The 22,696-nt window shown below is 48.3% G+C and overlaps 1 long non-coding RNA gene across 2 annotated transcripts in view; it reads left to right on the top strand.

Moving 5' to 3' along the window:
- The first annotated feature begins 5,281 nt into the window (after positions 1 to 5,281).
- The window catches only part of LOC309862191, a 205,509-nt gene continuing 188,094 nt past the window's right edge, over positions 5,282 to 22,696 (top strand). Inside the window, exon 1 of one of the 2 annotated variants that reach the window (XR_014310346.1) lies at positions 5,282 to 5,337. This is a non-coding gene — a long non-coding RNA (uncharacterized lncRNA). Of the gene's footprint in view, positions 5,338 to 5,392; positions 5,474 to 22,696 lie in introns of those variants that run through there. The other variant, XR_014310347.1, reaches the window with a different exon arrangement.

Genomic DNA, 22,696 nt, shown 5'->3' with positions numbered 1-22,696 from the left:
CACGCGGTATCATGGAAGGAGACTCAGAATTTCACACAGATCATGGCTGCTGAACATCTGTCCCTCTTTTCCTCCTCTTTGGGGCCACACTCTGCTCTGGCTTCTCTGCTTTTGGGATACAGACTCGGGCTCCTTGGCCTGTGGCAGGCAGTGCTTAATCTCTCCTTTGTGTCATCACATGCTGGGGTGAGAGTTCATGGGAGAAGAGAGTACCCAGGCTATGTAATTAAGTCGCACACTTGGCACAGAAACCTGACTTTAATGCATGTATCCCATTTGTTGGCTTTTCTAGGCCATTGTCCCCAGCCTGAGCCCGTGGCCTAATTACAGGTGTGGGCTCTGGGGCGGTCCAGTGGCCTGGCTGGCTGCGTTGAGTTGTGCCTGCTTGTGGCCTCCGTGGTAGGTCTGCTGTGGACTGGGCAGGCCAGAGGTCTGGGGACTGCCCTGCGGAGGGGCCTGGCAGCCCAGTGCAAGGGGCCTCTCACTGGGGGAGAGGTCTGAATTCTCCCATGTGCTGCTGGTTGGCCTGGCCTCTGGGGAGGGCTGCAGCAGCCCATGGAGGAGAGGGAAGGATAGAGCAGGGGACAGAGCTCCTGCCTGGGCTCTCTGGGGGACGTGAGGAAGTGCATTCTGGAGATGTGGGCTCTCTGGTGACCATGGTGTGGTTCCCAGAAGTGGCTGGGAAGCTCTTGGCGTCTAATGCATCTGATGACCTTCTGTTTGGGGCTTTGTGTTCTGGTCCTTGGGCTATGGCGGGGACTCCATTCCTCCCCAGAGGCAGATGCTAAACAGCATATCACAGAGGAAGAGCCCACCTTGTCATGGTGAATTACAGGAGTTGATGTGAATCCCACCTGTCCAGATGGGTATGGGTGAACTGTCCACACTCACATCTGGGGGTATCCCCGGAACCAAGAGCGCGCACGGAGCACCGAGAACTCCCCTCGCTCCCAGATTTGGTTTGGGATGAGTATGTTCATCGTGACTTGTATTAACTCTACGTCCCCTACTGTTTGACTTGCCTTTGATTTTAGAATAGATTTGAGGAATGGCTGGCCTGATGCTCAAGTCTGTGACAAAAAAGTGCCCATAAAAATTTGAATGAATTTTTTTTTTCTCCCAAAGCTTTGCCTCCCTCCCCCACAGCAAACAAGAGGTTTCCAGGGTTGTTTCTGTTAGGTCCCACATGCTCCTGGAGTGGAGGAAATGCTACTTGGGAGGTCACTGACAGTGCCTCTGATGGCCTTCCCATCCCTGCCATCCAAAAAGTACTGTAATGATAAGAGCTGACCGGACTGAGAGCCAGATTGTGCAAAGATCTCCTGGACCCTTGATGTTCATTATTTTACTCTTCAGACAACCTCTTGGGCTATGGGCTATTAGGAAACTTATTTGTGGGTGAGGAGGCCGAGGCACAGAGAGGGTAAGTGACTCCCTCAGATCACACAGTGAGGAGATGATGGTCTGGGATTGGGAGCTGGGCTGTCAGTTGTCACTCTCTGCACCCTGTCAACATGTCACCTGGCATGGAGTGCTGGCTTCCCCCTACACAGGCACACCTGCCCCACGGTGCAGGGCCAACTGCATTTGGCTTTATTGGGGTTTGGGATTCATATATTTTTTTAAAGATTTTATTTATTTATTTATTTGACAGAGATTACAAATAGGCAGAGAAGCAGGCAGAGGCAGGTGGGGGAAGCAGGCTCCCCGCTGAGCAGAGAGCCCGATGCGGGGCTCAATCCCAGGACCCTGAAATCATGACCTGAGCCGAAGGCAGATGCTTAACGCACTGAGCCACCCAGGTGCCCCAGGATTCATATTTTTAAAACAGTGTTATTTTCTGCTCTGAAGCCTTTCTCAGACTAGGTGACCTAGGTGACCTACTGTGCATGACTTTACAAGAGACAGGGAGCCAGAGGTTGGAGTGGGAGAGCTAGACCTGGTCGTCAGGTGGATCGCAGGGTAGGTGATAGAGACCTAGCAGAGACCACTTGGGCCTTCTACTGTGGGGCCACCAAAGCCATCCGAGCAGACACAGCCAGAGTATGGCCCTAAGCCACTCCCTATGTAACTCAGATAACCAGGAGAAGTTATGGGAGGATGCTGGTCAGCTGCTTCTGGCCTTGTGGGGCTTTCCTTCCACCCGGCCGAGTTCATTCTTGTCCTCACTCTTGTCCGGGAGCAGTGTGGTCAGGGAGCACCCCCCACCCCACCCCCCTGCTGCAGGAATCTTGGATGGAGACTCCCATAGAATCCCCCTCTCCCACCAGCAGGAATGGAGGTGCCTGTCTTGGAAGGTGAGGTTTGGTTTCCCATGAGCTTCTCGTGGGCCTGGAGTCCCCTTCTGCCCCTGGTGAGCAAACAGGGAGAAGCGGTGGCCTTGCTTTTTGTTGGGTGCACCTGGCACAGACCTCTCCCAGGATGGGAGTGCCTCTGTCAGTCCCTCCTCCCTGCATAGCAGCACGAGTTGGTTCAGACCTTCTCACTGGGGCTCTGACAGCTGTGTCAGCTTCTGGCCTCACTCAGAGGCAAAAGGCACGTCAAAGAGGAGGTTTAAACCAGCTGCCTTCCTGCCCGTCAAGTCCTGCTGCCCGGGCCCCAGATGCGAATCTGTTCTGCCTGCCTTGGTGCCAGGGTCCAAGACCCAGCTCGTCAGAGGTTTCTTGATAGCTCCTAGACACAGAATAACCTCCTGGGTCTTGTACCCTTTTCTTCAGAGAAGTCCAGAGCCCTCTTTAAATAGGCGTGGAGAAATTAAGTGTCACAGTGACCACAGCTAGCTTGCCTTTCTTCATCGTTTGTGTTGAGGTCAGCAGCAAGCCAGAAAAAGGGCAGATCCAAGGTTGTTCTTGCTGGTCCTCGAGCCTAGAATTGAGACATCCCTAATTAGGCTGTTCAGTAAAATTATTCTTGATAATTCTCTTTTGTACTAATAAGTCACGTCACCTGCTGAGAACTCAAGCTTTACTCACCTTTGGCTGGTTACTACAATAATAATTAGAGGTATCTCGTCTTCTTTGTAAACTAGCAGCACAATGGCTGTTAAATAAAAAAGGGAGCTATAATTTATTTTAAGATTCAGGGATTTTGTATGTGCAAGTAGGCAGCAATTACGGAACAAATACTATAATTATAATCACTTTGGAGAAAGGCAGTGAGGTGGTAACTGGCTGAGATGTGTTTTCTGGATAGAAAACACATTATCTCAGTTCTGAGCAAACTCTGCTAGCCCTCCTGTCCCTGGATTCTTGGGAACTGAATCAGAGAATAAATAAAAGCTCGGAAAAACTCCATCTCCACCTGATTTGCCCAGGGAGCGATGGGGCTGACCCTTTGCAGATGAGCAGGGATGTTCTTTCAAATATCAGGCGGGTGAGGTGCTCAGGCTGAAAGACATTCTTCCTCGTGGCTCCTGAGAGAGGCAGGCATGAAGCCTGTCCCTGTTTCTGCTGAAATGGCTGAATTTTGTCCCTGAGCTTCCAGAGCTGTCTTGATTTGGAGCCTCCATTGGGATCTACCAGACCAGATCTGCTGGCCATACATGGCCCAGGAGAGCATGGCCCTTCTTTCTTGTCCTCCCTGTTTGGAACATACTCTGGAACCCACAATTAGATCCCACAAAACAATTTCTCTTTATCTGGTGATGTGTTTTTCTAAGAGATGGTTTTAACTCTTGGGCACAACTTTCTTGAGGGCATTGCTGAGACATCTCAGGACTTGCTAGATGTTTTGAGACCTCTCTGGATTCTTGGTAGGTGGTCTGATGCTCAAAGTTTTCCCACAGCCGGATGGCAAGGAGTTCAGAAATGTTGAACGTAGGCTGACAGCTGACCTCTCTGGGGTAACTCAGAAACAGAAGATAGGACCCCGTGCTGTAATTCAGCGGTCTCTTTTCTCAGCCTAGAACTAACTTCAGGATCATGTGGCCCTTTTAATAGATACAGTGATTGGGGCTACGGTTTACACGTTTGAGAAAAATGAGACTCTTGACAAAAGTGTGAAGTTGAAAGGATTTTGCCACCTTGATTAGGAAACAGATCACCAAAACTGAAAACCCCATACTAAAAACCATAATGGGGGCGCCTGGGGGGGGTTCAGTCAGTTGAGTGTCTTGATGCTTGGTTTTGGTTCAGGTCATGATCTTAGTGTTGTGGGATAGGGCCTTGCTTTGGGCTCTAAGCTCACTGGGGAGTTTGCTTGAGATTCTCTGCCTCTCACCCTGCTTGCACGCATTCTCTCTCTCAAATAGATTAAAAAAAAAAAAAAAAAAAAAGAAGTGAGCTCTGTGAGGTGGAGGATAGGTCTGTTCTGTCTTCTTTGTTCCTTGCTGCTCCTCTATCCACTGAAGTGGGGTTTAGATCATACAGATGTTAGTAAAGAATGGATCTCTTCTGGAATAACTGGGATTGCTTGGGTCTCTCCTGTCCGAACAAGACCTGCAAAATGGATGTTCATTTGTGGTTAGGGTCCAAGGTTTCCTGGGAAATACTTTGGGGACAGAGAAAAGACCAATGGATCTGTGCTCCCAAGGAGACCGACCCAGCCTTGTTGCTCAGGAACTCACGGAAGCAGCAAGTGTTGATTTTTAAGGGTGTTGATTTAGTGAGAACCGTGTTGCAGATTTTTGTTAACACTTTCCAGTCTGGGTAGCGTTCACATCACCCAGATTTTGTACGTTAGCCGTGTGTGCCTGAATGCGTCTGTATTTATTTCTGTACATAAATAGCAAAGATCAATATACGCAGAGAATTGAAGGTGTGAAGTTTTGTAAGTGTCCTAGTGGGATGTATCCTACCGTTTGCTTATCTGAGCTCATATCAGATATGTAACTCAGCAAATGCACCTCATTTTCAGACACAGATGGGGCTTGCCTGGTGCTCATTGTGGTGTAAAATCAAGGCATCGAATCGTCTCCGGGATCCAGGCTCCAGTGGGTGTGTGCCGCTGAATCCGTCTTGTCCCCTGGGTCAGGGCTCTGAGGCTGCAAATGGGTATGTGTGCGTTTTTTCTTTTTTAAGTGGACTTCTAGAAAAGAATTTCTTTTTGAGGGTAAGTAACTGGCTGGGAGAGCAGCTTACAGCTACTTGATAGTTGCTAACTATGGATTATTAGAGTCCCAGGGTCCCTTGTGCTATGGGAGCTGAGCAAAAGAGCCCTTTGAGGTTTCGCTCTGGGCTGGCGGGTGTACAAGGATGTCTCAAGCCCATTGGCTCTCTTCTCTTCAGGGCAGGGCAGTGGTTTCCAAACCCCCAAGCTTTGGTTGCAATCGGTCAAAGTAAACACAGAACACATCCTCTCCATCTCCAGGGCCCTTTTCCTCTCGCTCTGAATGCTCAGGTTTGTGTCATCATTAGTTCAGCTTTTGTGGGACTGATACGTGGGGAAGAAGGTGGCCAGAGGCTGGAAGGTGACAGACGCTGCCTGCAGCCCGCAGAGCTCGGGTGGTGTGTACACAGCATGGGTTCGGGCCCAGGTGAGTCAGCGCCAGCCTGGGAAACGCACGGGCGATGATGGATGGCCGTAGCGCTCGGATGCGCCCCTGACACTATTTGCACAAACAGGAGCTCAAAAGAATGGGGTTTTCATGAGCTTATGTAAGTTACTTGGCAGTGCGCGGCGCCCCAGCTGTGTGGCATGACGGGACAGAGCTTGCGTTCCTGTTCAGAAACAGGTGACTTTAAGAACCAGTTTGCCTATGTCAGGACTTGAAATGGTTTACTCTGCCCTTCTGCTGTCGTTAACCCTCCCCCACTCCTCTCTTTGCCTTTCTCTTTGTAAAAACTTTCTTTGCAAAGGGATTCTTACAACTGGGACAGTAGGGCTACTGTTGCTTCCAGGAGCCGCCCAAGGGGTTTGCTTTTCTTTGGACTCTGACTTCCTTGAAAGATGCGTCGGGGAGGGGACAGCAGGTGTGTGTGGCTGAGCGCTCGACAGCGGGGTGGGGATGGGGATGCGGGTGTGTGTGTGTGGGGGGGGCTAGAAACCCACCTTAGCCCATTCCCGGGGGGCATCTCCAGATTTTTGCCTTGGCTCTGTGAGAGTCAGGCCTGGAGTCTATGAGGAACAGCTTCACGCTCGCACGTACCCCACCAGTGCCTGGCACGTGGTAGGCCTCTCTTTTGCTCCTTCTGTCAGCCCTATTTCGAGGTAGCCAGAACAGGAGTTCTCACCGTCTGTGACGATAATAGCATCAGGATGCCTGGGGGGCTCAGCCACTTGAGCCTCTGACTCTTGATTTTGGCTCAGGTCATGATCTCAGGGTTGTGAGATTGAGACCCACAACGGGGAGTCTGCTTCTCTCCCTCTCTCTCTGCCCCTTCCCACTGCTTGTGCTGCTGCTGCTCTCTCTCTCTCTCAACTAAACAAATCTTAAGAAAAAAAAAAAGATAGGGGCACCTGGGTGGCTCAGTCGGTTAAGCATCTGCCTTCAGCTCAGGTCCTGATTATCTGGGTCCTGGGATCAAGCCCTGAGTTGGGCTCCCTGCTCCGTGGGGAGTCTGCTTCTCCCTCTGCCTCTCCCCCCAACCCACTCCTGTGCGCCTGCACATGTGCTCTCTCTCTCAAATAAATAAATAAAAATCTTAAAAAAAAAAAAAAAGCAATAGCATCAGAGAGGGGACGTGGCCCTTGTAAAGGTTCCCCAACGTGCCAGAACAGGACTAGCCTGCACTCCTGATGCGGTACCATACTCTGCTGCCATGGTCCCAGCCTGGGATTAGTTCCCTAGCCTTCTGGCCTCCTTCAGGCTCGAGGGGTCAGGAAGATAGGGACTCTTGAGTTGGGGAGCATGTATTTCGAGACCGCATCCAAAAAATGGGCACTGCCCATTGTCAAACCTGGGGCACCATTCGTTCCCTTGGTCCCGGCGGACATGCTGGGAGTGTCAGGTCTCATTGCATTGGTGATGGTCTTTTCATCACTACTGAGATTATGGAAACTATCAGTTTTATACAGAGGCAAGCTTCTCATGCAAGACTTTGCTCTAGCATTAGCATTTATAAGAGAGAAGTTTTTTTCATTATTGAAAAGAAGCACGTGATTATTATAGAATGATAATACAAAGGAAAAGAGCTTAATAATAGCACCATCTGGATACAAAACCCAAAGCGGGGTCATGTTGACTGTACAACATTTCTGTGACTGAGATGTTGCTCTTGCTGTATTGGCCATGCGTGTGGGTCTTGGTGGACATTCCTGACCATCTTCCCAGGGGCTGCACTCCTGCTTGCATTGGCTGGAACCATACTTTGTGGATGGATATGTAAGATGCTTCTTCCTTTCTTCTCCCTTCATGTGGGCGAACGTCCGCATCACTGGATCTCTGCTCACATTTATTATTCAGGAAATATTGGTGGAGAGCAAGACACATTAAATTCTTAGAAGTGGATTTTCTGGCTTACATCATGTGGGTGCTTTTAAAGTTACCACATTCATGGTGAACGTTTAAAGAGTGCAAGAGGGAATATAGCAAACACTTGAAGCCCATCAACCTCTGCTCTCCGAAATAACCTCCGTGAATATTCTGAGCCGAAGGCAGAGGCTTTAACCCACTGAGCCACCCAGGCGTCCCTACCTCCGTGCATATTCTTAAGGATCCTTCCAGAAGTTATGTGTGTGTGTGTGTGTGTGTGTGTGCATGTGAGTCTTTAATATAATTGATTGGTAACTTTCTTTCTTTTTTTTTTTTTTAAGATTTTATTTATTTATTTGAGAGAGAGAGCAAGAGAAAGCATGTATGGAGGAGAGGGGCAGAGAGAGAGGGAGAAGCAGACTCCCCACTGAGCAGGGAGCCTGACGAGGGGCTCAATGCCAGGACCTGAGCCAAAGGCAGATGCTTAGTGGACTGAACCCCCCAGGGGCACCCCTGATTCAGAACTTTCATAAAAGTGTGAAAAGTGATTGTTCTACTTAATAGTGTATTCTGGACAACTTCCCACGTCAACCCAACAGCTTCACGGTGGAGCTATATCATTTCCAAAAAAAATGACAGAGTGGGCTGTGGTGAACACCCTTAATGTCTTGGTTTGATTGTGCAGGTGTCACTATAGGAAATGCTGGGAGTCGAATCACTGAGTGGGAGACTTCTGCCCATTGAAAATATTTCCCGCTATTGTGAAGTCAGCACGGGTGTTTGGTCACACATATTGCTGATCAGTTCACAGAAAGGTTCTGTTTACTCTTTTACTCTGTTTACTCTTACCAGCAGAGGCTGAGAATGCCTGCTTCTTGACCTCTTTTACTTGGTCTATGGATTATCAATTTTAAAAATGTCTATTTGGTTAAAAAAAAAAAAAAGAAGGGATTCAGTATTTTCACATGAATTTGGATTTCTCTGATAGTAGCATGAGGTCCTCCCGCACTCAGCTGGAATGGTGCTTTGGAGGCGACATCTATTGTTTTTTTTTTTTTTTTTTAAGAGGCAGAATTCATTTCCTAACCTTGGTAACCTTGGGGAAGTTAGATCGAACCCTAGTTTCCTTATCTGCAAAATGAGGATCATAGTACCTGTCTCTCAGTTGTGGAGCCTTCCTGCCCTGCCTCGTCTCTCTTGGGAGATCATCTGTTGTGGTTTAAGGACGCATCCCCACTTCCTCATGTGCGCTTGTGGAAGGCTGTTCCAGTAAGAGCGCTCTGCCTTTCCAGTCAGGAACCTTCTGCGGTTGTATTTTTACCCGGCACTGCCATCCTTTCACGTTTTCACCTCCCCGCATGAGACACTGTGCTGGCTACTCTGTGTGACACATTCCAGTGAATTCGCCGGTGGGTGTCATTATTGTGGCGTGCAAGGTTTGGAGTGGTTGAGGGCCTTTCCTGAGTCAGACAGTACCCACCGCAGAGCCCAGGGCTGGCTGACTTGCTCCTTCAGGCCTGTGCTGCTTCAGTCATCGCTGTGTGTTGAAGACAGGGGCATCCCTTGCCTGTACCTGTTAGGAGTCTGGAACCCCACTGCCAGGGGAGCTCTGTTAGTCGAGACTGGAAGGGAGCTTGGCGCTTCCTACGGACTGTGAGGGATGGCTTCTAGGCTCCAGAGAACATCCCCACTTCATGCAGCAGTGATTAGCACACGGGCCTCACCAGGATCAGGCTGACTGGGTCCCTCTTCTGGTCCCAGCCAAGTGTCCCAGTCTCCAGTGTGCGGTCCTATTGTGCCCGGGAGATGGAGAGCCCTGCTCCCACAGGGCCGACTGTAGGGCTGGTGCTGTTCACTCTCCAGTGTGGCAAAGGCTCCCGGCTCAGAAAGTGGAGGAAGGATCCACCTACAGGCTCCCAACTTTCTGGAACAGTCCCTTTTGAGCCTTGGTTGATTGGCTCCTACATCCTTCCATATCCTCTGGGTGGGATTTTATTTATAAAATGAAAACAAATTTTAATCAACTATTTTAGTCCCTATTTTTTCTTAGTTCTTTAAAAAAATTTTTTTTCCAAGATCTATCTTTATTTATTTTAGAGAGAGGCTGCGGAAGGCTAGAAGGAGAGGGAGAGAGAATCTTAAGTAGACTACATGGAGCCTGGGGTGGGGCTTAGTCTCACGACACTGAGCTCACGACCTGAGCTGAAACCAAGATTCAGATGCCACTCAGGAGCCCCTTGTTTTTTTCTTATTTCCAAATCCTTGTTTATTTTCTTCTGATTTTTATGATAAAAATTCCAAGTACTATAGCACATGCCATATGCGGGTGCTCAATAAATATTTGATTAATATATGAATGGACTATAGAAAGTATCAGTTCCCTTGGTCTATCTCCCAGAAATACCCATTGTTGATAGATGGTTGAATAAAGCTTCACCATTCTTTTCTAGAAATATATGTAGACAAACACACACACACACACACACACAGTTACTTTCACAAATGGACGCATATGATACATATTTCACTGTGTTCATTTAATAACATGTCTTGGGCATCTTTCCACATCATCAGCACACAAAACGCTAGGTCCTTTCAGACATCTGCTTTGTGTTCCATTGGATGGATAGTCTGCAATTTATTTAAGTCCTTTACTGATGAACACTTGGGATGTTTCCAGTTTTTCATTTTTTTCAAATACTGTTTGCAAGTAGTATATTTTGAAAGGGCTCTTTGAGATGAATAGAAAAATTCTGGAGCATGTTACTCTATACTGGAAATTATCGATCACCTGCTTTTCAGAAGTCTTTACCAGCATGGCTGCTCAGAATTCAGTCCTTTCCCCTTTTTTTTCTTCCATTTCCTTTCCTTTCCTTTCATCTTCTCTCCTCTCTTCTTCTCTTTCTTTCATTCAAGATTTTATTTGACAGAGAGAGAGAGAGAGAGGGAAAAAGAGAGAGAGAGAACACACAGGTAGGGGGAGTGGCAGGCAGAGAGAGGGAGAAGCGGGCTTCCTGCTGAGCAGAGAGCCCAGGGCTCAATCCCATGACCCTGAGATCATGACCTTGGCTGAAGGCAGATGCTTAACCACCTGAGCCACCCGGGCGCCCCCATGACTTGCTTCCTTATCCTCCACTTGTTCCTCAGCCTGGCATGGATGGATGTCTTACCTGCTGGTTTTTGAGCTCTTGACAGTGGCAAGCACACTGGTTTCTCTGGGTTTTCTTTCCCCTTTTTTTGGTGGGGGGGCAATTTTCCTTTTCAGATTTAGTTTCCACTTGTTACCAAAGTTGTACACTAGCATAAGAACTAAATGCTTACATAACACTTGTTATGAAAGGAAGCCCGTCTTCCACCTATATACTCATTTGTCCTCAGTTTCACATCCCAGAACTAATCATTTTCAACCCTTTTAACTGATCTTTTTCAGTATCTATTTCCATAATTCTACAAAACATGTTTGTGTTGCTATTTTTTTAATGTTTTACTTCTAATCACTATCTACTGACTTCTCACTGTAGAAAGTGAGCATTCTTGTCCACTTACACACACCACACACACACACACATACACATACATGTGCTTGCACACCCTCTCATACTTTGACCCCCCTCCCCGCCCCCGTGCTTCCAGGGCAGTTGTAATAGATGTTTTGATAGATCAGTATTTAGTGTTTACATTATTTGGCCTATGTCCTCGGAAATTGTGAGTATTTCCCTTTGGCTAAAGAACCTTGTGTTTTCGCCACAATTAATCGTTGTTGGTATTTGCTTAATTTTCTGTGCATCTGTCACTGTTTTGTTTCCATATTTCCCCCGACTTACACAGATCTCCTCTCAGTATATTCAGCGCACAAATATTTTACCAGGATTTTCTTGCTGAGAAAGTGTCTCCTGGAACCTTCTGACTTGCCCTGATCTGGACTTGTTGTTCTCTGTGCTGGGTGTATGTCTATATTCTTGAACTTTTCCTTCACCATTACCCTGAGAATTGGCTTCTCTTCTCTTCTGAGTAGGATTTCCTGTTCCCTGTGTCCCGTGTCTTTGTACTTCTTGTTTTACCCCTTGTTCTGGCTTCACATTCTCTGTGGCTTCCTAAGAAAACATGCCTCAGAGGTGAAGCTTTTAAACCTTGTATATGTTATAAACTCTTAATTTTCCTGTCATAATTAATGTGATAGTTTGGTTGGGTATGGAATTCTAATTTGAAAGTATTTTCCTTAAGAATTTTGAGGTCTTTGTCCATTGTCTTTTAGCTTTTGAAGTTGCCTTTGAAAATCCAGACGTCATTTTGGTTCTCCGAGTTTTGAATGAATCCTATTGTAGCTTTTTTCTTTAGAGGGTTCTAGGAACTTTTTGTTGTTCCCAGTGACCTGAAATTAATATTTTGTGTGATTTTTGGTATGATATTATTTTCTTTTGTTTGCTAAGATCTTGGTGAGCTATGCAGTCTAGAAAAATCATGTCCTTTAGCTTTAGGAAGTGTATTGGAATTATTTATTTTGTGATATCGTCCTATTTTTTCTATTTTCTGTCTTAAAAAAAGCCAAACTCTTACATGGTCGATTGCAAGAACAACCACTTCCTCATGAACATATCCTTTGCAGTGTAATGCAGCGTGCCCTCTTTCTCTGACTCTGAGCTGAGACCTGTGCCTCGCTCTGGGCCAATGGGATATTGTAATCATAACAGAGATAAAGGTCTGAAAGTCACTTATAGAGTGATAGAGTTCGCTTGCTTTTGCTTGCTGTCATCACCATGAGAACGCACCCAGGTTAACCTACTGTTTCCAGGAGAAAGATGAGAGACACATGGAGCAGAGCCAAACGTCCCCAGGCAAGGTCAGCAACCATCCCAGATGCATACGCAGAACATTCTTATTGTTGGACTCCACTGACGTGTTGCAGTTTATTATTTATCATTGTTGTGCTAGTAACTGATATATTTGATCATTCAGATGCTGAACCTAGCAGCATCGCTCTTTAGCCTTCTTTTTACTGTTCTTTCTGGGAGATTCTCTCAACCATATCTTTCATTCCTTCTACTGAATTTTTCATTGCTACTGTCGTTTTTTTTTTTTTTTTTAAAGATTTTATCTATTTATTTGACGGAGAGAGAGGGATCACAAGTAGGCGGGGGGGGGCAGGCTCCCCGCTGAGCAGAGAGCCTGATGTGGAACTCAATCCCAGGACCCCGAGATCATGACCTGAGCCAAAGGCAGAGGCTTAACCACTGAGCCACCCAGGCGCCCACTACTGTTGTATTTTTAATTTCCAAGAACTCCTAGGTTCTTTGCATGTTGTTGCTCTGTAGCAATCTATTAGTTTCCTGGAATCATATTTTGACTACACTAACTGTTACTCTTTAAAGTTTTACTCTCCTTGCTTTGTCTCTTCCCTTTTTTATTCTGCTTACTTTGTCTTCTTTCTTATTAGACAGTTTCTTCTAATGTCTGATAATACTTGCCTGTTTATTCACATTCACTAAAAAGTGGGTTGGAAGCTCTGGTATAGGTGTGTGCGTGTGTACATTGTGCACAGAAAAGCAGTCCTTTTGGGGGAACTTCTGACTCTTCTTTTTTTTAGGGCTGGCTAGGTAACCCAGAGAAGCCTCTTCCATCCTGCAGCTTTGAGGACATTCACCATGCTGCCAGCATTCTGAGAATCTGATGGGGGAATCAATCAAGGGGGTCTTAACATTCCGAGTGTAAACCCATGCTTAATTCCCCTGTTTTCAGTGTGGTATCCCTGCTCTCAACTGAACCTGGTGTTCCCAAACTAGAGATCTTCTGCGTAGCCCTTCAGAGAAAATAATCCTCCAGTCTTCTGCCGCAAGGTGAGGGGCAGCCCCCTGGCTGCGGGGAGCTGGAGAGGGATCTCTAGACCTAAAAGTTGATCACAGGGGCTTTCAGCCGCCCTCTTGCTCCACGCCCCACCTCTCCCTGGTCCCCGGTGCCTGTAATTCCTAAGGCTTTGTGTAATTCTTGGTTGAACATCAGGTGGCTTTTTGGCTTTCCTCACTGCTGACTTAGGATTTAGTTTGCTTAGGTCTGTTAAGTCAGCTCCTCTCATCTACCTGCTTCCTAGTTCCCCAAATTTTGTCGCTCTTGTCTCCCTCCCTCCCTCGTTCGTTTGTTTGTCCTTCCTTCCTTTTCTCTCTCTCTTTCTTTCATTTTTTTACAGTTTTGTTTTAGTTTCGGTTAGTCAACATACAGTGTTGTGTTAGTTTCAGGGGTGCAATACAGTGACCCGGCACTTCCCAGCATCACCCAGTGCTCATCCCAGGTGTGCTTTTCCATCCTCATCCCCTATTTCCCTCACACCCTTCTCCTTGGTAACCATCCGTTTGTCCTCTGGAGTTAAGAGTCTGTTTCTTGGTTTGCTTTCCCCCCGTCTCTTTATTTTTTTTCCTTTGCTCATTTGTTTTGTTTCTTAAATTGCACATATGAGTGAAATCATATGGTATTTGTCTTTCTCCGACTGACTTATTTTGCTTAGTCTTATACCCTCTAGCTCAATCCATGTTATGGCAAATGGCAAGGTTTCATTTTTTTTTTTCACAGCTGGCAATATCCCGTTGTGTATATATATCACAATTTTTTTAATTTATTTTTTTAAAAGATTTTATTTATTTATTCGACAGAGAGAAATCACAAGTAGATGGAAAGGCAGGCAGAGAGAGAGAGGGAAGCAGGATCCCCGCTGAGCAGAGAGCCCGATGCGGGACTCGATCCTAGGACCCTGAGATCATGACCTGAGCCGAAGGCAGCGGCTTAACCCACTGAGCCACCCAGGCGCCCCATATATCACAATTTTTTTAATCCATTTATCAATCAGTGGTCACTTGGGTTGCTTCCATATCTTGGCTATCATGGATAATGCTGCTATAAACATTGGGGCACATATATCATTTTGAATTCATGTTCTTGTATTCTTTGGGTAAATACCTAGGCATGAGATTGCTGGGTCATAGGGTGGGTCTATTTTTCACTTTCTGAGGAACCTCCATACTGTTTCCACAGAAGCTGCACAGTTTGCATTCCCACCAACAGTGCGAGACGGTTCCTTTTTCTCCACATCCTCACCAACACCTGTTGTTTCCTGTGTTGTGGATTTTAGCCTTTCTGACAGGTGTAAAGTAATAGCTCATTGTAGTTTTGATTTGCATTTCCCTGATGATAAGTGATGATGAACATCTTTTCATGTATCTGTTGGCCATCTGGATGTCTTCTTTGGAGAAATGTCTGCTCCTTTCCTGTTCTTTGTATCCATGTGTACTTAGGCCTGTTTTTTCTTACCTAGTGCTTTATTTTAATGGGATATCTTTATTACTTCTTTGATAAAATAAGAAAAAATTAGAACAGTCCAAGGTCATTGAACCTCCCTCAGAATCCACCTCTTCATGTAGAGCTGATCAACAATTTATCTTTCCAGATAGTTTTGCTTTTATGAATTGTGTGCCTCTGTAGGCTGAACTGTTCATACTTGTAAGCCCCTGCCCCTACACTTCGTGAATATACATGAGATCATACTATCCCAGTATAGACTATACCATAATATTCTCTAACTGGTCTTCTTCCCTCAACATTGGGCAAAGATCAAGCGGCATCTTTTAATAATAAATTAAGAGTTTCTGCTTTCTTTTTAACATGTTGCCCAGTTTTCCGTTATGTTACAACTTATGCATCAAACATTTAGGATGCCTCCAATTTTTTGTTCCTGTAGAGGGTGCTGCTCCGAATACCAGTGTACCCACGTCTTTGCACTCCAGTCATTTTGTTTCCTCACATGTTTCCTTGGAGTTGAATTACCAGATGGGTGTTCAAAGCCCCGACATTGGCAGATAGCCCTGATTGCCCTCAGCCAGGTGACCGGTTTATATTCCGCTCTTTGGTTTGTGAGAGGGCTTTTATCCTGGCTCTTTGCTTTCTCCTGTCTTATCGTTCTTGGTAATCATCTCTGGTATGTTGGGTGAAGACAGCATCCCATTGCTGATTTAGTTTGTGCGTCTTTCAGTAGTAAGATGGAACCTGCCTGTCTGCCTTCCTTCCTTCCTTTAAGATTTTTATTTATTTATTTGACAGAAAGAGACACAGCGGGAGAGGGAACACAAGCGGGGCGAGGGGGGCATAGTGGGAGAAGCAGGCTTCCCGCTGAGCAGGAGCCCGATGTAGGGCTCGATCCCAGCACCCTGAGGTCATGACCTGAGCCGGGGATTGAGGACAGATGCTTAACCACCGAGTCACCCAGATGCCCCAATGTGGAGCTCTTCTGTGTGCTGGCCATCGTGTGAACTGCTTGCTCTCTGTGTGGTTTTACTCTCTCTTCCAAAACCAGTTCTCAGACCCCACTTCATCCTTAACTTTGCTCTCTGGGTATTGTGGGTCCTGGGGTCCAGAGGCTGGCAGGCTGTGTGAGTGGTGGAAAAGGCGTCAGGCTGGTGAGTGCCATCTCGAGAGCAGTGTGTGCTCGTCTGTTTCTCCCTTTTCCTCCTGCCAAGGCACTTAACTGGGAGTCGGCGGAACCTTCTCCCCAGCAAGTATAGGCCTGGAGCTGCCAGGCCCTGGGCGCAGAGTGGGCTTCTAGGGTGCTTGGCTCCCGGGGCTGCTCTTGCTGGTGGCTGAATCCTGGGTGGTGATTTAGGCATTGGTCTGAGTTTTGACGTTCACCAGGGTTTACATTCCACAAAGACAGTTGCCTTTTTTTTTTAAGTCTTAAAAAAATTGTGAAATACAACACATACAGAAATGTTCAGTTTAACAAATTATTATAAAGCAAACACCCGTGTAACCACCTCCCTGGGAGACAGTTGACTTTTAACAATACTGTGGCAACTGGAGCTGGCACCTTGCCTTGACTGTTGGGCTGTATCTTTCCCGGGCAGCCCACCCTAGGGCTCTGGGCCAGCGAGGGGCACCCCTTGGTCATGGAAGGACCACTTCAGGTGGGGCAGTTGTGGTTTAGGGTGCCGTGGTCTGGTAGGGGATTGGGTCTGTGACTTTTGCTTCACCTCTTGGCCCCTTTCATGGACCTGTGTTCTGACAGACTCAGGGAACATTCAGACCCCAGGAATTTGGGTGGAAAGCAGGCAGCGGGGAAGTCCAGGAATCCAGAGTACAAAGCTTTGAACCAGCCTGAAGGCCGGGTTTGACTGGCTTGGGCTTTGGGGCTAGCCACAAAGCACTCACTCTGCACAGCAGAGCCTAGCCCTAGTCTGTCTGGGAGCGAGGCCATGTCATGTGGCTGCAGCTGCCCTCTCACCAAAGAGGGTTTGAGGAGGACCAGCCTTGGTGTGGGAGATTTTCCTCATGGATTGGGCTGGGATGGTAGCAGCTGAGGGAAGGTCTGGACTGTGGCTCTTCACTCTGGGCTGGGACAGCTGAAGAACATCCCTCTTCCTGGCAACTCACTTCCCTTTGCTGCACCAGCCTTTGGTGCTTCTCCAGATGGGATGTCTTCCCTTAGTGACCAGGCCCCAAGTGGAATGACCACATCCACTCCAGCACAGCCCCGACACAGAGGAGATGGGCCTCAGCCCACTTGCCCACCTCTCCTTTTTTCCCTCTCAGCTGCCCCTTCCCTTGTTCAGCCCACATGGAGCTTGCCTGTGTGTGCCAGGCCCTGGGTGACAGTGAGGGGCAGGCAGACTCAGTCCCTGCCCTCATGAAACTTATGGTCTAGAGTGTCTGGGAGAATTTTCTGTGGTGATAGGGTGTTCCCCCTGGTACTGAATAGTGCAGGGAGGGACATGATAGACAAGAACCTGGGAACTACAGTGCTTGGCATGAAGCAGCGGTGGCCAAGGAAGACTTCTTGCATAAGCTAGTCCTGAAGGAGGGGAGGGGGACCCAGGCGGAGGGGAGTTGGGGGAGTAGCACGTGCAAAGGCCTGCTGAGGAGGGGAGATGTGCACGCATGTCCAGGAGGGAGGAAGGGCAGTATGGCTGGGGCAAAGAGGATGAGGGAGAGGTCATGGGAGCTGGGATAGGAGAGGCCAGAATCATAGACCCTGGGATCACGCTTCACCTGGAGGGGTATTTGGTGATGGGCCTGCTGTGGGCATCTTTGCATGTTAAGATGTTCCCCCTGGTGTTGTGTAGAAGGAGAAGGGTCCGGAAGGTGAGACCAGCTGAAGAAGCGCAGCAGTGGGATGGGGGGAACTGAAGAGAGACTTGGAACTGTGGACGCTGAGGGAGGGAGAGCAGGGCTCACTAGGGACCCGGTGCTTCCTGCTGAGGAAATGGGGAGGCCTATGGAGCCTCTGTGGAGTCAGGGAGTGCTGGTGGAGTGGCAGGTCCTGAGGGAGAGAGGTGAGTTCTTCTTGGTGAACTGTATTTGAGGTTCCTGAGTGTTTGCATGGAGGAGTCTGCTGCAAGCACTGAGGTCGGGCCTGGGAACGGAGATGTGGGAGCCCCCGGCATGAGGTCCAGCTGCGTGGGCCCGCTTATCGCTGGCTCTCCCACTAAGCTGTCATTCTTGACTGGCACAGGTCCAGCCGAGACTGGGGAAAGGGTGTCCTGACTGGGATGTGGCCAGGGCTCTGCTACTTCTGCCTGTGGGGCGTGCACGTGCACCCATGTGTGCGTGTGTGTGGTGGGGCTTTTGCCTACCTCCAGCCTGTAGTTAGGATGAAGGGGGCTGAAGACGGGGTGGGGGGAGGAGCAAGAAGGGACCAAGTGGGACCTGCTCCAGAAAGACGAATTTCACTGTGTGGGGTCAGGCTCCCCTCATGGACACTAGCTGATCCTGGAGACTCTGGGCATTAGCAGGAGGGAGAGGAGCCACGCCAGGCCTTGAACTCTGCCTCCTGCCTGCATATTTTGCCAGACTCATTTCTCTTGAGATTTTGATCTGACCTCCAGCCAGCGGGTTGCCTAATTATACCGGTGTCCCTTTGGGGGACTAGAACTTTGGAGTACGAGCTGAAATTCAGTACAGGTCAAATCCCGATTAGGCTGTTTAGGTATGGGCGGTGTTCTAGGGCTTCATAGGATGTAAGCCAGCTTAGCTGTCCCTGCTCCGTTCCCCCCCACCCCCTGACACCCCACCAGCCCCTACTTCTTGCCTGTCTTTCACAATCTGGACTTGGCTCAGGCTTTTGGTATTCAGAAGTACAAAACCTTACCATGTTCAGCCACATGATCCCTGGAGAGCACGTTCTATGGAGTCTCTTGGGTGGGGCTCTGGGCTAAGAGTTCAGGCTCACTTTGTCCTTACCTACTGCAGTGCCAGCTGGGAGAATCCACTGTGCCGGGGGAGACCCAGCCTACTGGGGGGAGCCATAGAGAGATCAGTGATCTTGGTCTGTGGCCTTCTCTGTGGCCACCAGTCGTGGCTCCTGCCTTGGCCACGTATGTAGTCGGGCCCCATAAATGAGCATGACTATCTTCTTGGGAGGCCTAGTGCCAGAACCAGGTTTGCTTAGGATGCTTGTGGTTTCCTGTCTGTGCACCCACCAGCCAACTCTACACACCCTGCCTTTGTCCTTTTTCCTAAATGCGTCTCCTTCTCTCCACCCGAGTCACTGCCCCAGCTCTGGTTTAAGCCGTCATCCTGTCACCTGTCTCTCACAAACCTTCCTGCCTCTCTGCTCCATCCGCCCCTCCTGGGCAGTCAGACCCAATCTTGCGACTCTTGTCTTTGACCTCTTTGTAGATTTTGTTTCTTTTACCTAGAATGTTCTCATCCTGTTACTCCCCTCCCCTCCACACAGCCGGTTTCTAGGAATTCAGTATCCCTCACATAACAGGCATTCATATATTTTTCAAATGAATAAATGTAAATTGATGTAGGATGAGTCCTTTTGATCTCAACTGATGGTTACCTCAACATTTAAAAAAAAAAAAAGACTTTATTTATTTGAGAGAGACAGCATGAGCAGGGGGGAGGCAGAGAGAGAGAGGGAGAAGCAGACTCCCTGCTGAGCAGGAAGACTAACACGGGGCTCCATCTCAGGACCCTGCGATCATGACCTGAGCTGAAGGCAGACGATTAACCCAATGAGCCACACAGGTGCCCCTGATTGTTACTTCATAAGCGAGTCTTTCCTTAACTCCCCTTTTTACTTTCCATTGTGCCTACACTCTGTGCTAGTAAGTGTATGACCATGAGTTCATCTGCTCCAGCAAATACTGTCTCATTGAATGGTGTAGCAGCATTATCTTTCCATACTGAGAAGTCACTGAAGCTCTACTAGAGCCTTCTTCTCAGGCACTTTTCCTGACACTCTGTGAGTATCATAGATGAGATCTTGTGTCTTCGTTTCTGGTCTCTGGCTTCACAGAGAAGGTGGCTTTTGTGTGAACCTTGGAGGATGGGAAGACTTGGTTCTAGGAAGAGAAAGTAGAGAAGGTCTCTTCAGGCAGATAAAGCCTCGAGCTGATGTGAGAAGGGTGAGATGTTTTTCTTCCACTCAACCCATAGGTCGTCATCCTAGGGGCCAGATTAGTGGCCCTGCCTTGTCAGTAGTTGACTGTGAACTTCTTTCCAGGGGTGAAGTCCCTCTGAATCTGACCCTTCTTTCCCCCTCCTTCTCGCCAACTTCATTTTCCCATCTTCATTTCCCCCTACTTCTCATCTCTAAGACTTTATTCAGGTTGCTGTCCTTGCCCAGGACACCATTGCTCAGGGGACGTGCCCCAGAAGCCCCTGCTTCTCTACCTCCTGCTGCAACTGTGATTGCTAGTACCTGCACAGTTTGGATATTTCTAAATGTTTCTCCTCAACTGCTTGTTTCTTGCTGTTCAAGTGACGTCAAGCGTCATCTCTCTGTACACTGTCCTCTAGTTGTTTCTTTCTTTGTGTGTCTACTGCATGCTTGTCGCCATCCCAGTCTATGGAGGAATCAAGCACATAAGACATGGCTTTTGTCCCCAGGAGCTTCCTGGTTTACTGAGGACTTGAGATATGAGAGAAGTGTCTCCCATGGTGTTATGAGGCAGGTCAGAAGAAGGAGTAATCAACTATTGCTCCCAACCAGCTGGGAGCATCAGACAAGACCTCATGGAAGAGGAAGCCCATGAGTTGAGTCTTGGCATGCAAGGGAGGGATTTGGTCCTGCAAAGTTGGGCTGGAGAAGGCTTCCAGGTGGAATAGTCTTGAGCAAATTTAAGAAGACAGGAGACTGGGGGCTTAGAAGGGGGCTGGGGGACATACAGATGGTGTGTAGAAGTGAAGCCAGAGATGACATCTTGAAAAGTAGGGAGGACCTCTGTCTTAGAGGAAATGAAGAACTCCTCTCTGGGGATGGAGAACTCTTGCCAGGATTGAGCAGTGATGTGTATGGTGACTTTCAATAAGGCAACATAAAAACAAAAATGAAAGAAATGTGACTGGGTACCACGAGTAAGATGGTTTGGGGTGGAGAGAGGTGATTGTGAGGGGCCAGGCAGAGATGATTCAGGTTGAGGAGAGAGGTTCTGAGGGAGAGCGAGCCCCAGGTGACCTCTGCCTTGGTTTCAGTAATGGCTGGGGGCCGGGAGGGGAATGGAACTGTGCAAGTTGTACTCGGGTACATCAGCGAGCCGTGGGTTCTCCCGAGGAGAAGGGACGACGCCATTCCTCTGCCCACAGTACCCATGTGGGGATCAGGCTTGCATGTTTTATACGCTTTGGATCCATTTGAGATTTTTACAAAAATACAGGCTGCTAATTAAAATGATAAATGTCTTGTTTTCATGCCAAATAAAAAAGGAGACAGGGTGTGTGAAGTCACATGGGTCCAGATGGGTTCTGGGGGCCGAGCTCTGCAGAGTGGTTCTGAACCACGGTGGGTCGGAGGCGTGTGGTTACAGCCCAAGGGAAGGTGTCTTTGGAAATCTGAGGCACTCAGTCAGCACCTTGCTGAGAAGGGTACGCCAGGTCGTGATACAAGACAAACTGTCACCACGGATTAAAATCCTTCTTCGATCCAAGGGCGCTAGTCATTTCTTGGAGCATTTGCTAATCTGTTGAAAGTTTAGGACAAATGGGAAACAAATCAACTGCTTGAACCTGGCTTCTTAAGTGTTGGATGTCCATTCATGTGTTCACGTGACTGATATTTAATTGATTTAATTGATTCGTTGAACTGGTGCTTTGATACTAACCAGAAGGCAAGGTGAAGAAGGTGGGCTCCCAAGAAGACGGGAGTGAGAAAATGCTCACTTTTCACCCCAGGGGACATTAAGATGCTATAGTTCCTGAAAGTAGGAAAGGCAGATCCGAGTGCAGGTTTATTATACTTGTGATTGTCAGATGAACGTGAACAAATGCAGCCTGGGAGGAAAAGTCAGGAGTGTGGGGCATGTTGTGGCCACCGTACAGGCTGCGTGTTTTGGGAGGAGGGATGGGAGGGCCAGAGGAGAAACAGGCTTGTCCCAGAACAGTGGGTCCCACTGATGCCACTGTAAACTCTTGGGTGCCGGCTAAGCATGCAGATTTAGGGCCCACCTCCAGAGATTCCTCTAGAAGTCTGGTCTGGAGCCCTGCAGCCCAAAGTCTTAATCAATTGCCCAGCTTAGGTGGTTCTGAGGAGCTGTGCTCTGGAGAGGTGAGCCCCAGGCTTGCATTTTCCAAAGATGATTATTGGCGTGGGGGGGGGTGGCACCTGTTTTAGGGTTCTATTGGATCTGTCCACTTGTGAGGAGGAGGAAATTCCAGGCCCCGCCATTCATTCATTCATTCATTCATTCATTTTTAAAGATTGTATGTACCTATTTGACAGAGAGAGAGAGAGCACACATAAGCAGGGGGAGCGGGACAGGGAGAAGCAGCCTCTCTGCTGAGCAGGGAGCCTGATGCAGGACTCCATCCCAAGACCCTGGGATCATGGTCAGCTGCTTAACTGCCTGAGCCACCCAGGCACCCCCAGGCCCCACCATTTAATGCCATAGGCATCCCCTCTGCCCCGTGTATCCTAGGTTTCAAATTCCAGGCCTGGGCATCCAAGGTTGGCAGGCCGGTGGGGGGACTCAGACAGCAGGCTGTGGACATGGTGTGGGCTCTGAGGGGCAGAATAGCTCCTGGAGGAGGAGGTCTTGAAGGATTGGGAAAATCCTGGGATCTGAGAGGCGCTGAGTGGGTGGAGGGAGACTGTTCTGAGTTTCTGACAGGTGGAGGGTGCTCTGCTGCTCTGGTTGGAGCCTCAGGATTCTGCTGGGGGTGGGCAGGTCTGTGTATCCATACCCCTTCCAGCCTTCATCCATGCCAGACCTTGACCAACAGACACGTTGGAATGTTCTGATACCTGTTAGAGGGTGAGTGCTGATGTGTGTGTTGCTGGGGGTGGAGAAATTGTTTTTCCAGCCATCTCACTTTGCAAGTGGGTAAACTGAGGCTCCGAGAGGAGAGATGACCCTTGGGGAAGAG

Source organism: Mustela nivalis (assembly GCF_964662115.1).
Source record: "Mustela nivalis genome assembly, chromosome: 3".
NCBI lineage: Eukaryota > Metazoa > Chordata > Mammalia > Carnivora > Mustelidae > Mustela > Mustela nivalis.
This window is presented reverse-complemented; position numbering and strand designations above follow the sequence as displayed.